Here is a 19,158-nt window from a genome sequence, read left to right on the forward strand (position 1 = left end):
TTAATAGGCCAAGAGTTACATAGGGCCTCATATGGCCGAAAGACGTCATGGGCCATACATGGGCCAGAAGTGAAAACAGGCTGGAATCGTATTGGATGGCCCAGATGACGCTACTGGGCCTAATTCGGATAGGGCATAATGGGCCTTGGGTTAGCGGATTGTAAATGGGCTATATGCGAACAGGTCGTTAACAGGCTTTCCATGGGCCGGCCCGCCACCTTTTGACCAAGTCAAACAGGCCGGCCTTTTCATAGGAATGGGCCTCTGTTGGGCCGTGCCACGTGTCGACGTATCATAGGCGCCTTCTGTCCAATGAGTGGTTGACATTTGTCCAAACGATGAGCCGACACGTGTTTCCTCCAGCCAATGATGATTTTACACGTGGAAAATCCCCATTGGTCGGGGCTGTTAATGGGTTATCGGATCCAAAACTCGACCCAATAGCTTAACGGCATTCCATTACGGTGGATGCCACGTGTCGGTCACCCTTGACGAAAGCACCTCTGTGATGCGCGATTTATCGTCATGGAAGTGGACACTTCCGTGATGATAATTTTGGTAATGTCATGGAACACTTGTACGACAGCACAAGTATGACTATCTTGATTCTATCATAAATTTGTCATGGATGTACATGCATGACAAAAAAAAGCAACCTACTGTGACAAACACGTATCATCACGGAAGTGTATTTTTTTTTGTAGTGCTAGCTTGACGATATTCCCATGTGTCCTCGGGAGCGCTTTACATCATATAAGAGTTTGTCCATGCATGTCCTTTGCTACAAAAGGATTGGGCCACCTTGCTGCACTTTATTTACTTTTGTTATTTGTTGCTCGTTACAAATTATCCTATCACAAAACTATTTGTTACCACTTATTTCAGTACTTGCAGAGAATACCTTGCTGGAAACCGCTTATCATTTCCTTCTGCTCCTCGTTGGGTTCGACACTCTTACTTATCGAAAGGACTGCGATAGATCCCCTATACTTGTGGGTCATCAAGACTCTTCTCTGGCGCCGTTGCCGGGGAGTGAAGCGCCTTTGGTAGGTGGAATTTGGTAAGGAAAAATTTATATAGTGTGCTGAAATTTACTGTCACTTGTTACTATGGAAAGTAATCCTCTGAGGGGCTTGTTCGGGGTATCTTCACCCCGACCAGTAGAGCAAAGAGTTGCTCCTCAACCTACTGAACCTACTAAAAATGAAAATGAAAATACTTGCTTTGACGTTCCTGCGGGTATGATAGAAAAACTGCTAGCTAATCCTTTTTTAGGAGATGGAACAAAACATCCTGATGAACATCTGATATATGTGGAAGAAGTTTGTGGATTATTTAAGCTTGCAGGTGTACCCGGAGATGTTGTTAAGAAGAAGGTCTTCCCTTTATCTTTGAGGGGAGATGCATCGGCATGGTATAGGCTATGTGATGATATGAGGTCTTAGAATTACAAACGATTGAAATTGGAATTTCATCAGAAGTTGTATCCTATGCATCTTGTTCATCGTGATCGCAATTACATATATAATTTTTGTCCTCGTGAAGGAGAAAGAATCGCTCAAGCTGGGGGAGGCTTAAATCAATGTTATATTCATGCCCCAATCATGAGCTCTCAAGAGAAATGATTATTCAAAAAAATTATGCTCGGCTTTCTGGTAACAATCGCACCATGCTTGATACTTCTTGTGCTGGCTCTTTTATGATGAAGACTATTGAATTCAAATGGAATTTATTGGAAAGAATTAAACGCAACTCTGAAGATTGGGACCTCGACAGTGGTAAGGAGTCAGGTATGACACCTAGTTTTGATTGTGTTAAATCTTTTATGGATACCGATATTTTCGTAAATTTAGCACTAAATATGGACTTGACTCTGAGATAGTAGCTTCTTTCTGTGAATCTTTTGCTGCCTATGTTGATCTCCCCAAGGAGAAGTGGTTTAAATATCATCCTCCCATAGAAGTAAAAGTAGTTGCACCTATTAAAGTTGAAGAAAAGACTATCACTTATAATGATCCTATTGTTCCTACTTCTTCGGTTGAGAAACCACCTTTCCCTGTTAGGATAAAGGATCATGCTAAAGCTTCAACTGTAGTTTGTAAAAGCAATATTAAAACATGTACACCTCCTGGGCAATTAAAAGTTGAACCTAATATTGCTATTGTTAAAGATCTCTTGTCTGATAATATAGATAGGCATGTTATTTATTTCTGTAATGAAACTCCTAGAATTGCTAAACCCCATGATAAAGATAAACATAGAAACCTAGACCTGTGGTAGGCATGCATGTTATTTCTGTTAAAATAGGAGATCATTGTTATCATGGCTTATGTGATATGGGTGCTAGTGCTAGTGCAATACCTTATTCCTTATACAAAGAAATTATGCATGAGATTGCACCTGCTGAAATAGAAGATATTGATGTCACAATTAAACTTGCCAATAGAGATACTATTTCAGCAATGGGAATTGTTAGACATGTTGAAGTCTTGTGTGGGAAAACTAAATATCCTGCTAATTTTCTTGTTCTTGGTTCCCCACAAGATAGCTTTTGCCCCATTATATTTGGTAGACCCTTCTTAAACATTGTTAATGCTACTATAGATTGCAAAAGGGATATTGTTACTGTCGGTTTAGATGATATGACTCATGAATTTAATTTTTCTAAATTTAGTAGACAACACCGTGAAGAAGAATTACCTAGTAAGGAAGAAATTATTGGTCTTGCTTCTATTGCCGTACCTCCTAGTGATCCTTTAGAACAATATTTGCTAGACCATGAAAATGATATGTTTATGAATGAAAGAAGGGAATTAGATGAAGTATTCTTTAAACAGGAACCTATTCTGAAAAATAATTTACCTGTTGAAATCCTAGGGGATCCTCCTCCACCCAAGGGTGATCCCGTGTTTGAGCTTAAACCGTTACCTGATACTCTTAAATATGCTTATCTTGATGAGAAAAAGATATATCCTATTATTATTAGTGCTAACCTTTCAAAGCATGAAGAAGAGAGATTATTGAAAACTCTGAAGAAGCACCGTGCTGCTATTGGGTATACTCTTGATGATATTAAGGTCATTAGTCCCACTCTATGTCAACATAAAATTAATTTGGAAGAAGAAGCCAAACCAGTTCGTGATCATCAACGCCGGCTGAATCCTAAAATGAAAGAAGTGGTAAGAAAGGAGATACTAAAGCTCCTTGAGGCAGGTATAATTTATCCCGTTGCTGATAGTCAGTGGGTAAGCCCTGTCCATTATGTCCCTAAGAAGGGAGGTATTACTGTTGTTCCTAATGATAAAGATGAATTGATTCCTCAAAGAATTATTACAGGTTATAGGATGGTAATTGATTTCCGCAAATTAAATAAGGTTAATAAAAAGATCATTACCCCTTACCTTTTATCGATCAAATGCTAGAAAGATTGTCCAAACATACACATTTTTGCTTTCTAGATGGTTATTCTGGTTTCTCTCAAATACCTGTGTCAGCCAAAGATCAATCAAAGACTACTTTTACATGCCCTTTTGGTACTTTTTCTTATAGACGTATGCCTTTTGGTTTATGTAATGCACCTGCTACCTTTCAAATATGCATGATGGCTATATTCTCTGACTTTTGTGAAAAGATTTGCGAGGTTTTCATGGACGATTTTTCCGTCTATGGATCTTGTTTTGATGATTGTTTGGAGATAGAACTGCACATAAGGTATTGCAATATGGTTTTTATTGGCCTACTCTCTTCAAGGATGCCCGTAAGTTTGTATTATCTTGTGATGAATGTCAAAGAATTGGTAGTATTAGTAGATGTCAAGAAATGCCTATGAATTATTCACTTGTTATTGAACCATTTGATGTTTGGGGCTTTGACTATATGGGACATTTTCCTTCCTCTAATGGATATACACATATTTTAGTTGCTGTTGATTACGTTACTAAGTGGGTAGAAGCTATTCCAACTAGTAGTGCTGATCATAACACTTCTATTAAAATGCTTAAAGAAGTTATTTTTCCAAGATTTGGAGTCCCTAGATATTTAATGACAGATGGTGGTTCACATTTTATTCATGGTGCTTTCCGTAAAATGCTTGCTAAATATGATGTTAATCACAGAATTGCATCTCCTTATCACCCTCAGTCTAGTGGTCAAGTAAAATTGAGTAATAGAGAACTCAAATTAATTTTGCAAAAGACTGTTAATAGGTCTAGAAAGAATTGGTCCAAGAAATTAGATGATGCTTTATGGGCCTATAGAACTGCATAGAAAAATCCTATGGGTATGTCTCCGTATAAAATGGTTTATGGAAAAGCATGTCACTTACCTCTCGAACTGGAACACAAGGCTTATTGGGCTATTAAAGAACTTAATTATGATTTTAAACTTGCCGGTGAGAAGAGGTTATTTGATATTAGCTCACTTGATGAATGGAGAACCCAAGCCTACGAAAATGCCAAGTTGTTTAAAGAAAAAGTTAAAAGATGGCATGAAAAAAGATACAAAAGCGTGAGTTTAACGTAGGTGATTATGTATTGCTATACAACTCTCATTTAAGATTTTTTGCAGGAAAACTTCTCTCTAAATGGGAATGTCCTTACGTTATCGAGGAGGTCTACCGTTCCGGTGCCATAAAAATCAACAACTTCGAAGGCACAAATCCGAAGGTGGTGAACGGTCAAAGAATCAAACATTATATCTCAGGTAATCCCATAAATGTTGAAACCAATGTTATTGAAACCGTAACCCTGGAGGAATACATAAGGGACACTTTCCGGAACGTTTCAGACTCCAAAAAGGAATAGGTATGTGGTACGGTAAGTAAACCGACTCCAAAACAGTTTTTAAGGCAATATTTCTCCGTTTTGGAATATTTAGAAAAATAGAAAAATAAGTAGCAGTCCGGGAAGGACACGATGGCTCCACGAGGGTGGAGGGCGCGCCCTACCCTCCTGGGCGCGCCGCCTACCTCGTGGGCACCTCATGTGCTCTCCGGACTCCGTTTTTGTACACGTTACGTATTTTGGTCGAAAAATTCATTATATAATCTCCCGGGGGTTTTGACTCCCGTATCACGCAAAAATCTCCTTTCTTTGTTTCGAGCTGTCCTGCTGCAGATTTGACCAACATGTCGTCCCAGGATTCGGAAGGAGAGAGCTATGTGCCTGATTACCTTGCAGACCCTAAAGTCTATGGGGATGTGGAGCATTGTGGTTGGACTACGGAAGAAGAAGAGGACTATGAACCTAAGGGAAAGGAGGAGACGAGCTCAGATGAAGATGAAGTCCCACTACCTCAACCTGGGGACATGCATGTGGAGTTCAAAAAGTCAAGCCTCCCTGATAGAGTGAAGAAACCTAAGATCGAGTTTATCCCTTTTCGCCTCGTGCAGGAAAACAAACAGGAACTATGCAAAAAGATATTGAGCTTGGAGCAGGAGATAGAGGACCTAAGGGACCAAAATTATGTCCTCAAGCGTAAATTAAGGAAGAAACCTATGCCATCAACAAAATCACCACCGTCTCCACCAAGAAAGAAGAATTGAGTATCTGGTATGGGCACTCCACTTGGCAACTGCCAAGCTTGGGGGAGTGCCCCGATATCGTATCACCATCACTTTATCTTTACCTTTTTTCTTAGTTCGATCCTTTTGGTAATATCTTGATCTAGTAGAATAAAAGTTCTTAGTATGATCTAGTCGTGAGTTTTGCTTTATTATCCTTCTATGTAATCGAGTCCGTCAGCTATATAATAAAGATTAGTGTTGAGTCAAGGGCTTGATTATTTTGCCATGATCCTAAGTGAATAAAAGAAAAGAGAAAGCAATAAAAAGAAACAAAGAGATCATGTGAATCTTATGGAGAGTAATGAGCTCACATAGAAAGAGTATGATGAATAAAAGTTGTTGAGGGTTGACAAACACAGTTTTGGTCATCGTTGCAATTAATAGGGAGTAATAAAGAAAGGGAGGTCTTCACATATAAATATACTATCTTGGACATCTTTTAAGATTGTGAGCACTCATTAAAATATGACATGCTAAAGAGTTGACATTGGACAAGGAAGACAACGTAATGGGTTATGTTTTCTTACATCTAAGATAAATTATATTGTCTTGGATCTTCCAACATGATGAGCTTGCCTTTCCCTCTCATGCTAGCCAAATTCATTGCACCAAGTAGAGATACTACTTGTGCTTCCAAATACCCTTAAACCAGTTTTGCCATGAGAGTCCACAATACCTACCTATGGATTGAATACGATCCTTCAAGTAAGTTGTCATCGGTGCAAAGCAATAAAAATTTGCTCTTTAAATATGTATGATTGATTGGTGTGGAGGAAATAAGCTTTATACGATCGTGTGATATGGAAGTAATAAAAGCGACAGACAGCATAATAAAGGTCCATATCACAAGTGGCAATATAAAGTGACGTTCTTTCGCATTAAGATTTTTTGCATCCAACCATAAAAGCGCATGACAACCTCTGCTTCCCTCTGCGAAGGGCCTATCTTTTACTTTTATCTCCTACAGTGCATAAGAGTCATGGTGATCTTCACCCTTCCTTTTTGCATTTTATCCTTTGGCAAGCACAATATGTTGGAAAGATCCTGGTATATATGGCTAATTGGATCTGAGTTTTCATCAACTATTCCTGTTGACATTACCCTTGAGGTAAAATGTTGGGAGGCAAAACTATAAGCCCCTATCTTTCTCTGTGTCCGATTAAAACTCCATACCCATAAGTATTGCGTGAGTGTCAACAATTGTGAAACATTAGATGATAGTTGAGTATGTGGACTTGCTGAAAACCTCTTATACATTGACTCTTTCCGATGTTATGATAAATTGCAATTGCTTCAATGACTGAGATTGTAGTTTGCTAGTTTTCAATGAAGTTTACGATTCATACTTGATATTGTGATTGAATTATTACTCTAGCATAAGAGATTATATGACAAGAGTTATATAATTTGTTGTTATAAGAATGATCATGATGCCCTCATGTCCGTATTTTATTTTTATCGACACCTCTATCTCTAAACATGTGGACATATTTTTCGATTTCGGCTTTTCGCTTGAGGACAAGCGAGGTCTAAGCTTGGGGGAGTTGATACGTCCATTTTGTATCATGCTTTTATATCAATATTTATTGCATTATGGGCTGTTATTACACATTATGTCACAATACTTATGCCTATTTTCTCTTATTTTACAAGGTTTACATAAAGAGGGAGAATGCCGACAGCTGGGATTCTTGGATGGAAAAGGAGCAAATATTAGAGACCTATTCTGCACAGCTCCAAAAGTCCTGAAACTTCACAGAAGATGTTTTCCAAATATATAAAAAATACTGAGAGCAAGAACTTCAACAGGGGGGCCACACCCTGCCCACGAGGGTGGGGGGCACGCCCTACCCCTGGGCACGCCCCCCTACCTCGTGGGCCCCCTGGTGGCCCTCCGGTGGCCATCTTCTGCTATATGGAGTCTTTCGATGGGAAAAAATCATAAGCCATCTTCTCGGACGAAACTCCGCCGCCACGAGGCGGAACCTTGGCGGAACCAATCTAGGGTTCTGGCGCAGCTGTTCTGCCGGGGAAACTTCCCTCCCGGAGGGGGGAACCATCGTCATCGTCATCACCAACGCTCCTCTCATCGGGAGAGGGCAATCTCCATCAACATCTTCATCAGCACAATCTCATCTCAAAACCCTAGTTCATCTCTTGTATCCAATTCTTGTCTCCAAGTCCGGGATTGGTGCTAGTAGGTTGCTAGTAGTGTTAATTACTCCTTGTAGTTGATGCTAGTTGGTTTAATTGGTGGAAGATCATATGTTAAGATCATATGTGCATATTAATACCCCTCTGATTATGAACATGTTTATGCTTTGTGAGTAGTTACTTTTGTTCCTGAGGACATGGGATAAGTCTTGCTATTAGTAGTCATGTGAATTTGGTATTCGTTCGATATTTTGATGAGATGTATGTTGTCTCTCCACTAGTGGTGTTATGTGAACGTCGACTACATGACACTTCACCATTATTTGGGCCTAGAGGAAGGCATTGGGAAGTAATAAGTAGATGATGGGTTGCTAGAGTGACAGAAGCTTAAACCCTAGTTTATGCGTTGCTTCGTAAGGGGCTGATTTGGATCCATATGTTTCATGCTATGGTTAGGTTTACCTTAATACTTTTGTTGTAGTTGCGGATGCTTGCAATAGAGGTTAATCATAAGTGGGATGCTTGTCCAAGTAAGGGCAGCACCCAAGCACCGGTCCACCCACATACCAAATTATCAAAGTACCGAACGCGAATCATCTGAACGTGATGAAAACTAGCTTGATGATATTCCCATGTGTCCTCGGGAGCGCTTTACATCATATAAGAGTTTGTCCAGGCTTGTCCTTTGCTACAAAAGGATTGGGCCACCTTGCTGCACTTTATTTACTTTTGTTATTTGTTGCTCGTTACAAATTATCCTATCACAAAACTATCTGTTACCACTTATTTCAGTACTTGCAGAGAATACCTTGCTGGAAACCGCTTATCATTTCCTTCTGCTCCTCGTTGGGTTCGGCGCTCTTACTTATCGAAAGGACTACGATAGATCCCCTATACTTGTGGGTCATCACATGGGCCCCCTCACTTATCTCTTTATCCCATGTCATCACCTACCTCCAGAAAAAATTCACAATTGCTCTCTCTCCCATGTTCTTGCTCTCAAACCTGCAGATTTCGATCTCTTTGCTCGAAGCTCCATTTCTGAAACTGTTTTGGAGGATTGCTACTTGGTATGTGACTCCTCCATTGGTCCAATTAGTTTTTACTTTAGTGGTTTATATTTTGAATAATTAGCTACTCTTGGTGCTATTGTAGATGAGCTTGCATGTTGAATTCTTAGAACTCTAAGTAGTTTGAATGCTTGAAATGGCCTCGATGCATCCCTATGAGTAGTTGCTATCAATCTTGTGAAGTTTTGTTGGCAAAAAATTTCTGGACTGAAAATTTCAGAATTTGATTTATAGTAATAAGATGAGTTTCTTTAGGAAGTTTGCTTCCAAGAACAACTCTAAGGGAGTCATTGGGGAATTATCGGACAGAGACCTCCATACTTGGAGAATGGCGGAAGTGCACCTGTGCGAATGGCCACACAACCCCTTCATGGATGGAGCTAGAATCCGTCAAGAGTTCGCATAATTTGCTGCTAATGCTGGCCTCACCGACTTCATCGCAGATAAGTGTGAACAATGCCATCTCCTTACAAATTACTTTGTGCAAAGCTTCCATTTTCTGATAGGAATAACCCTCCTGAGGTGCAGTTTAATTTATATGTTGAAACCCGTCAGATACCACTTACTGAATTTTGTGATATATGCTTGATCCCTTCTGACGGGGAAATAAGAGAGCCTAGGCCTGCAGAGTTCGAGGACTTTTATCGCACTCTGTCAGTGGGAGATGAGAGAGGGGTGTCGAGTGTCACTGCCACTAGCTTGCAGTTTCCTTCTGTGCACTATTTTGCTCTATTTATTGTGAAGTGTTTACTTGCTAGAGAGAAGGTTGGTGCACTAGTGCTCCCAATTTCGCCGTCCTATGCCGTGCACTATACGGCAATAACACTTATAGCCTGGGAGCTATTGTTGCATGTCGCCTACACCTTAACAGGACCAAGGGTAAAATTCATGGCGGTATTTATGCCACTTGTTTAGCGAGTCGCTTTAACATTTAGATACGTGAACATGATTATCGCTTGCCCAAGGTTTACTAAGATCGCCAGGCTATGGTAGCTCATCAATTTATTGATTGCGAGAACACTACTATCCCTATTCCTTACAATATGGTTTTCAATGAGGATGCCCGTGATATTATTCCATTGCCTGCACCTGCTTTGTTTGATTCTATTGCCAGGGGATACAGGATCATGCTAGATGACATCATTGCCTACCAGAATGCCCAGGCAGTAGCTGAGGAGGAGCCTCAGGAGTGGGATGCTCAGGTGCCTACTCCACAGCACTTCAACATGGGACCGCATGGCTACTACGAGTGGTGATTACCAAGCTAGGCCAAAAGCCTAAGCTTGGGGGGAGTATGTATTTACACCGACATTACATTCATGTTCACACATTTCATTCCATTTGTCGGTGTCCACACTTTTTCACTGTACTATCCATTTTAGATTTGTTTTTCTCGCTTTCTTCTTGTGTGTTTGAAAAACTTTGAGAAAACCCAAAAATATTTCCTGTTTCTTTTCGGTTTTTCTTTCTATTTTAATTAGTTGTAGTACTTAAAAGAAAACCCAAAAAGATTTCTTGATTCTTTTGCTTGTTGGGAGTTTTCCTGTGTAAATAGTTTTTCTCGTTTTTGCTTTTCTTCCTTTCGATTTGCCTTCTTCAAGAAAAACTAAAAACTCCAAAAATATTTCAGTGTGTTTCTCTGAAATTCTTTTCGTTTTATTGAGTCATACCAAGGAGAAGACCATGATGAAAATGTTGAGTGGCTCTCATATGCATTGTTTTGATCTAACAAAGAGCCCAAATTATCTTGTCTTCTCCCGTTGAATAAAATGTTTGCACATTCCAGCTTAGTCCATGACTTTCTTGCACTATTACTATCTTCAAATCATTCGGTCGTGAAAGTGAAAGGCAATAATGACGATATTTGGTGAACTGGTTGTGGCAGAGAGAAACGGTTATGAACTCAACATGTTCTATTTTTGTAAATATGTTTAATCTAGTATCCATGATTCAGCATATTATGATCAAACATGTTTGCGATGACAATGAGAGATTATAGTTTCTCATGCCATTCTTAAGTAGCTAGGAGTGGATAATGATTTATCTTGGATGTCAACATTACATTAAAATGATTGCGATGTGGTATGATGATATGGTATCCTCCTCTGAATGTTTCGATTGTCTTGACTTGGCACATGTTCAGGCATGTAGTTGAATCAAAACTAGCATGGCCTCTATGATATTTATGTTCATGGTGTTCGTATCCTACTCATGCTAGTATCCAATGTTTGTTATGCATAATGCATGTTCATGACCGTTTTCGCTCTCTAGCTGGCCGCTTCCCAACCTATTTGCTAGCCTTCGCTTGTACTAAGTGGAAATACTGCTTGTGCATCAAAATCCTAAAACCCGAGTTATTCCAGATGAGTCCACCATACCTACCTATATGCGGTATTACCCTGCCGTTCTAAGTAAATTTATATGTGCCACCTCTAAAAACTTCAAATAAATATCCATTTTTTGTGCCTGGATTGTTCATAGAGCGACAGGAGGTAGTTTGTATCTTCCATGCTAAGCGGGTTATTCTCATGATGAGTGTTTATTCACTTGTCCTTGCACGACAGGGGCGGTAATAGGGATTCCTAGTCTCGAATTCAAATTGCAAATAAGTAAACAAAACTCCCCCAGGACTAATGTTGGTATGGACGGTACCCGAGGATTCGGCTAGCCGTGGAGTGTGATTGTTGGTGGAGGGGGAGTAAACCTTTACTTTTATCGCTTGGGAACCGCCACTAATGTGTTTAGCATGGAAGATATAAATAACTAATGGTCGTTAAGTAAACATGAAGGGTGCATTTCTCAAAATTTCATTTACCTCTATTTTAAAAAATGAGCTCTAGCACCGCTGCAAATCCCTGCTTCCCTCTGCGAAGGGACTGTCTATTTAATTTTATGTTGAGTCGTCACCTTCTCAAATAAGCGCCAGATTCTGAGTGCACTATTTTCATCCTCATGCATTGTGCATAGTTAAGGTTGGATGCATGATGACTGGATCTTTTCTACCATGAATTACAATGTTTAGTCGCTGCTTGAACTTTGGAGGTGCTCTGCATTTATGTTTTGCGGACTCAGAAAGGGCTAGCGAGATACCACTGTTGTCATATTATATCATGATTGTTTTGACAAGGTGTTGTCACTTGAGATATTTCATTATTGCCCACTAGTTTATTATGTCATTGATATGAGTTAATATAATTTTTAATAGTTATTGTTGACATGGTTAGTTATAATCTTTGCTGAAAACATGGGTGCTACTTAAGCTTATTTATGTAAACAAGAGCAAAAGAGTTCATCAAAGTTTTTGTTTTCCACTTTCAGTTTATCAACTGAATTGCTTGAGGACAAGCAAAGGTTTAAGCTTGGGGAGTTGATACGTCTCCGTCGTATCTACTTTTCCTAACGCTTTTCCTCTTGTTTTGGACTCTAATTTGCATGATTTGAATGAAACTAACCCGGACTGACGTTGTTTTCAGCAGAACTGTCATGGTGTTATTTTTGTGCAGAAATATAACTCCTTGGATTGGAATGAAACTTTGTGGAGATTTTTTATACAATAAATGGAAAATACTGGAGCCAAGAACCACCGGAGGGGGCCCTGGGTGAGCACAACCCACCAGGGCGCCCCACCCCCTCAAGCACTCCCAAGTGGGTTGTGCCCACCTGGTGGCCCCGCAGACCCTGAGTCCAAGTCCATAAATACCTATTTTCCAGAAAAAATGAGGGAGGAAGATGAAGGAAATATGCCCTAGAGGCAATAATAAAGTTATTATTTATTTCCTTATATCATGATAAATTTTTATTATTCATGCTAGAATTGTATTAACCGGAAACATAATACATGTGTGAATACATAGACAAACAGTATGTCACTAGTATGCCTCTACTTGACTAGCTCGTTGATCAAAGATGGTTATGTTTCCTAACCATAGACATGAGTTGTTATTTGATTAACGGGATCACATCATTAGGAGAATGATGTCATTGACTTGACCCATTCCGTTAGCTTAGCACTTGATCATTTAGTATGTTGCTATTGCTTTCTTCATGACTTATACATGTTCCTATGACTATGACATTATGCAACTCCCATTTACCGGAGGAACACTTTATGTGCTACCAAACGTCACAACGTAACTGGGTGATTATAAAGGAGCTCTACAGGTGTCTCCAAAGGTACATGTTGGGTTGGCGTATTTCGAGATTAGGATTTGTCACTCCGATTGTCGGAGAGGTATCTCTGGGCCCTCTCGGTAATGCACATCACATAATCCTTGCAAGCATTGCAACTAATGAGTTAGTTGTGAGATGATGTATTACGGAACGAGTAAAGAGACTTGCCGGTAACGAGATTGAACTAGGTATTAAGATACCGACGATCGAATCTCGGGCAAGTAACATACCGATGACAAAGGGAACACCGTATGTTGTTATGCGGTTTGACCGATAAAGATCTTTGTAGAATATGTAGGAACCAATATGAGCATCCAGGTTCCGCTATTGGTTATTGACCGGAGACGTGTCTCGGTCATGTCTACATTGTTCTCGAACCCGTAGGGTCCGCACGCTTAAGGTTTCGATGATAGTTATATTATGAGTTTATAAGTTTTGATGTACCGAAGGAGTTCGGAGTCCCGGATGAGATCGGGGACAAGATGAGGAGTCTCGAAATGGTCGAGACGTAAAGATCGATATATTGGACGACTATATTCGGACATCGGAAAGGTTCCGAGTGGTTCGGGTATTTTTCGGAGTACTGGAGAGTTACGGGAATACGGGGGAAGAAATATATGGGCCTTATTGGGCTTTAGGGGAGAGGGAGAGGCAGGCCACGCCCCCCCCCCCCAATTGACTAGTCCGAATTGGACTAGGGGAGGAGCGGCGCCCCCTCCTTCCTTCTCTTCCCTCTTCCCCTTCCTTGTCTCCTACTCCTACTACATGGAAGGACTCCTAGTTGGACTAGGAAAGGGGGAATCCTACTCCCGGTGGGAGTAGGACTCCCCTAGGGCGCGCCATAGAGAGGGCCGGCCCTCCCCTCCTCCACTCCTTTATATACGGGGGCAGGGGGCACCCCTAGACACACAAGTTGATCTCTAAGATCGTTCTCTTAACCGTGTGCGGTGCCCCCTTCCACCATAGTCCTCGATAATATTGTAGTGGTGCTTAGGCGAAGCCCTGCGACAGTTGAACATCAAGATCGTCACCACGCCGTCGTGCTGACGGAACTCTTCCCCGACACTTTGCTGGATCGGAGTCCGGGGATCGTCATCGAGCTGAACGTGTGCTAAAACTCGGAGGTGCCGTAGTTTCGGTGCTTGATCGGTCGGGCCGTGAAGACGTACGACTACATCAACCGCATTGTCATAACGCTTCCGCTGTCGGTCTACAAGGGTACGTAGATCACACTCTCCCCTCTCGTTGCTATGCATCACCATGATCTTGCGTGTGCGTAGGAAATTTTTGAAATTACTACATTCCCCAACAGTGGCATCCGAGCCTAGGTTTTATGCGTTGATGTTGTGCATGAGTAGAACACAAGTGAGTTGTGGGCGATATAAGTCATACTGCTTACCAGCATGTCATACTTTGGTTCAGCGGTATTGTTGGATGAAGCGTCCTGGACCGACATTACGCGTACGCTTACGCGAGACTCGTTCTACCAACGTGCTTTGCACACAGGTGGCTAGCGGGTGTCAGTTTCTCCAACTTTAGTTGAACTGAGTGTGGCTACGCCCGGTCCTTGCGAAGGTTAAAACAGCACCAACTTGACAAACTATCGTTGTGGTTTGATGCGTAGGTAAGAACGGTTCTTGCTAAGCCCGTAGCAGCCATGTGAAACTTGCAACAACAAAGTAGAGGACGTCTAACTTGTTTTTGCAGGGCATGCTGTGATGTGATATGGTCAAGACGTGATGAGATATAAGTTGTTGTATGAGATGATCATGTTTTGTTGAAGTTATCGGCAATTGGCAAAATCCTTATGGTTGTCTCTCTATTGCATAAGATGCAAGTGCCCAATAATTGCTTTACTTTATCGCTATGCGATAGCAATAGTTGCAAGAGCAATTGTTGGCGAGACGACCATGTGACGACACATTGATATAGATCAAGATGATGGAGATCATGGTGTCATGCCGGTGACGATAGAGATCATGACAGTACTTTGGAGATGGAGATCAAAGGCGCAAGATGATGATGGCCATATCATGTCACATATTTTGATTGCATATGATGTTTATCTTTTATACATCTTATTTTTCTTAGTTTGACGGTAGCATTTTAAGATGATCTCTCACTAATTATCAAGAGGTGTTCTCCCTGAGTATGCACCGTTGCGAAAGTTCTTCGTGCTGAGACACCACGTGATGATCGGGTGTGATAGGCTCTACGTTCAAATACAACGGGTGCAAAACAGTTGCACACACGGAATATTCAGGTTATACTTGACGAGCCAAGCATATACAGATATGGCCTCGGAACACGGAGACCGAAAAGGTCGAGCGTGAATCATATAGTAGATATGATCAACATAGTGATGTTCACCAATGAAGCTACTCCATCTCACGTGATGATCGGACATGGTTTAGTTGATTTGGATCACGTGATCACTTAGAGGCTTAGAGGGATGTCTATCTAAGTGGGAGTTCTTAAGTAATATGATTAATTGAACTTAAATTTATCATGAACTTAGTCCCGGTAGTATTTTGCAAATCATGTTGTAGATCAATAGCTCGCGTTGTTGCTTCCCTATGTTTATTTTGATATGTTCCTAGAGAAAATTGTGTTGAAAGATGTTAGTAGCAATGATGCGGATTGGATCCGTGATCTGAGGTTTATCCTCATTGCTGCACAGAAGAATTATGCCCTTGATGCACTGCTAGGTGACAGACCTATTGCAGGAGCAGATGCAGACGTTATGAACGTTTGGCTAGCTCAATATGATGACTAGTTGATAGTTTAGTGCACCATGCTTAACGGCTTAGAATCGGGACTTCAAAGACATTTTGAACGTCATGGACCATATGAGATGTTCCAGGAGTTGAAGTTAATATTTCAAGAAAATACCCGAGTTGAGAGATATGAAGTTTCCAACAAGTTCTATAGCTAAAAGATGGAGGAGAATCGCTCAACTAGTGAGCATGTGCTCAGATTGTCTGGGTACTACAATCGCTTGAATCAAGTGGGAGTTAATCTTCCAGATAAGATAGTGATTGACAGAATTCTCTAGTCACCATCACCAAGTTAGTAGAACTTCGTGATGAACTATAATATGCAAGGGATAACGGAAATGATTCCCAAGCTCTTCGTGATGCTAAAATCGACGAAGGTAGAAATCAAGAAAAACATCAAGTGTTGATGGTAGACAAGACCACTAGTTTCAAGAAAAGGGCAAAAGGAAGAAGGGGAACTTCAAGAAGAACGGCAAGCAAGTTGCTGCTCAAGTGAAGAAGCCCATGTCTGGTCCTAAGCCTGAGACTAAGTGCTTCTACTGCAAGGGACTGGTCACTGGAAGCGGAACTACCCCAAGTTATTGGCGGATAAGAAGGATGGCAAAGTGAACATAAGTATATTTGATATACATGTTATTGATGTGTGCTTTACTAGTGTTTATAGCAACCCCTCAGTATTTGATACTGGTTCAGTTGCTAAGATTAGTAACTCGAAACGGGAGATGCAGAATAAACAGAGACTAGTTAAGGGTGAAGGGACGATGTGTGTTGGAAGTGGTTCCAAGATTGATATGATCATCATCGCACACTCCCTATACTTTCGGGTTAGTGTTGAACCTAAATAAGTGTTATTTGGTGTTTGCGTTGAGCATGAATATGATTTGATCATGTTTATTGTAATACGGTTATTCATTTAAGTAAGAGAATAAATTGTTGTTCTGTTTACATGAATAAAACCTTATATGGTTACACACCCAATGAAAATAGTTCGTTGGATCTCGATCGTAGTGATACACATAATCATAATATTGAAACCAAAAGATACAAAGTTAATAATGATAGTGCAACTTATTTGTGGCACTGCCGTTTAGGTCATATTGGTGTAAAGCGCATGAAGAAACTCCATGCTGATGGGTTTTTGGAATCACTTGATTATGAATCACTTGATGCTTGCGAACCATGCCTCATGGGCAAGATGACTAAAACGCCGTTCTCCGGAACAATGGAGCGACCAACTGACTTATTGGAAATAATACATACTGATGTATGCGATCTAATGAGTGTTGAGGCTCGTGGCGGGTATCGTTATTTTCTGACCTTCACAGATGATTTGAGTAGATATGAGTATATCTACTTGATGAAACATAAGTCTGAAACATTTCAAAAGTTCAAAGAATTTCAGAGTGAAGTGGAAAATCATCGTGACAAGAAAATAAAGTTTCTACGATCTAATCGCAGAGACGAATATTTGAGTTACGAGTTTGGTCTTCAATTAAAACAATGTGGAATAGTTTCATAAACTCATGCCACCTGGAACACCACAGCATAATGGTGTGCCCGAACGTCATAACCGTACTTTATTGGATATAGTGCAATCTATGATGTTTCTTACCGATTTACCACTATTGTTTTGGGGTTATGCATTAGAGACAGCCGCATTCACGTTAAATAGGGCACCATCTAAATCCGTTGAGACGACACTATATGAACTGTGGTTTAACAAGAAACCAAAGTTGTCGTTTCTTAAAGTTTGGGGTTGTGATGCTTATGTGAAAAAGTTTCATCCTGATAAGCTCAAACCCAAATCGAAGAAATATGTCTTCATAGGATACCCAAAGGAGACTGTTGGGTACACCTTCTATCACAGATCCGAAGGCAAGTTATTCATTGCTGAGAATGGATCCTTTCTGGAGAAGGGGTTTCTCTCGAAAGAAGTGAGTGGGAGGAAAGTAGAACTTGATGAGGTAACTGTACCTGCTCCCTTATTGGAAAGTAGTTCATCACAGAAATCTGTTCCTGTGACTACTAGACCGATTAGTGAGGAAGCTAATGATGATGATCATGTAACTTTAGATCAAGTTACTACCGAACCTCGTAGGTAAACCAGAGTGAGATCCGCACCAGAGTGGTACGGTAATCCAGTTATGGAGGTCATGTTACTTGACCATGACGAGCCTACGAACTATGAGGAAGCGATGATGAGCCCAGATTCCGCGAAATGGCTTGAGGCCATGAAATCTGAGATGAGATCCATGTATGAGAACAAAGTATGGACTTTGATTGACTTGCCCAATGATTGGCGAGCCATTGAGATTAAATGGATCTTCAAGAGGAAGACGGACGCTGATAGTAGTGTTACTATCTACAAAGCTAGAATTGCCGCAAAAAGGTTTTCGAAAAGTTTAAGGTGTTGACTACGATGAGAGTTTCTTACTCGTATCTATGCTTAAGTCTGTCCGAATCATGTTAGCAATTGACGCATTTTATGAAATCCGGCAAATGGATGTCAAAACTGCATTCCTGAATGGATCTCTGGAAGAAGAGTTGTATATGATGCAGCCGAAAGGTTTTGTCAATCCTAAAAGTGTTCACAAAATATGCAAGCTCCAGCGATCCATCTGTGGACTGGTGCAAGCATCTCGGAGTTGGAATATGCGCTTTGATGAGATGATCAAAGTATATAGTTTTATACAGACTTGTGGTGAAGCCTGTATTTACAAGAAAGTGAGTGGGAGCACTACAGCATTTCTGACAAGTATATGTGAATGACATATTATTGATCGGAAATAATGTAGAATTATTCTGCAAAGCATAAAGGAGTGTTTGAAAGAAGTTTTTCAAAGAAAGACCTCGGCGAAGCTGCTTACATATTAAGCATCAAGATCTATAGAGATAGATCAAGACGCTTGATAAGTTTTTTTTCAATGAGTACATACCTTGACAAGATTTTGAAGTAGTTTAAAATGGAACAGTCAAAGAAAGAGTTCTTTCCTGTGTTACAAGGTGTGAAATTGAGTAAGACTCAAAACCCGACCACGGCAGAAGATAGAAAGAGAATGAAAGTCATTCCCTATGCCTCAGCCATAGGTTCTATAAAGTATGCCATGCTATGTACCAGATCTATTGTATACCCTACACTGATTTTGGCAAGGGAGTACAATAGTGATCTAGGAGTAGATCACTGGACATCAGTCAAAATTATCCTTAGTGGAATAAGGATATGTTTCTCGATTATGGAGGTGACAAAAGGTTCGTCGTAAAAGGATTACGTCGATACAAGTTTTTGGCACTGATCCGGATGACTCTAAGTCTTCATCTGGATACATATTGAAAGTGGGAGAAATTAGCTAGAGTAGCTCTGTGCAGAGCATTGTAGACATAGAATTCGCAAAATACTTACGGATCTGTATGTGACAGACCCGTT

This window comes from Triticum urartu, chromosome 1 (genome assembly GCF_003073215.2).
Source record: "Triticum urartu cultivar G1812 chromosome 1, Tu2.1, whole genome shotgun sequence".
Taxonomy (NCBI): Eukaryota; Viridiplantae; Streptophyta; class Magnoliopsida; order Poales; family Poaceae; genus Triticum; species Triticum urartu.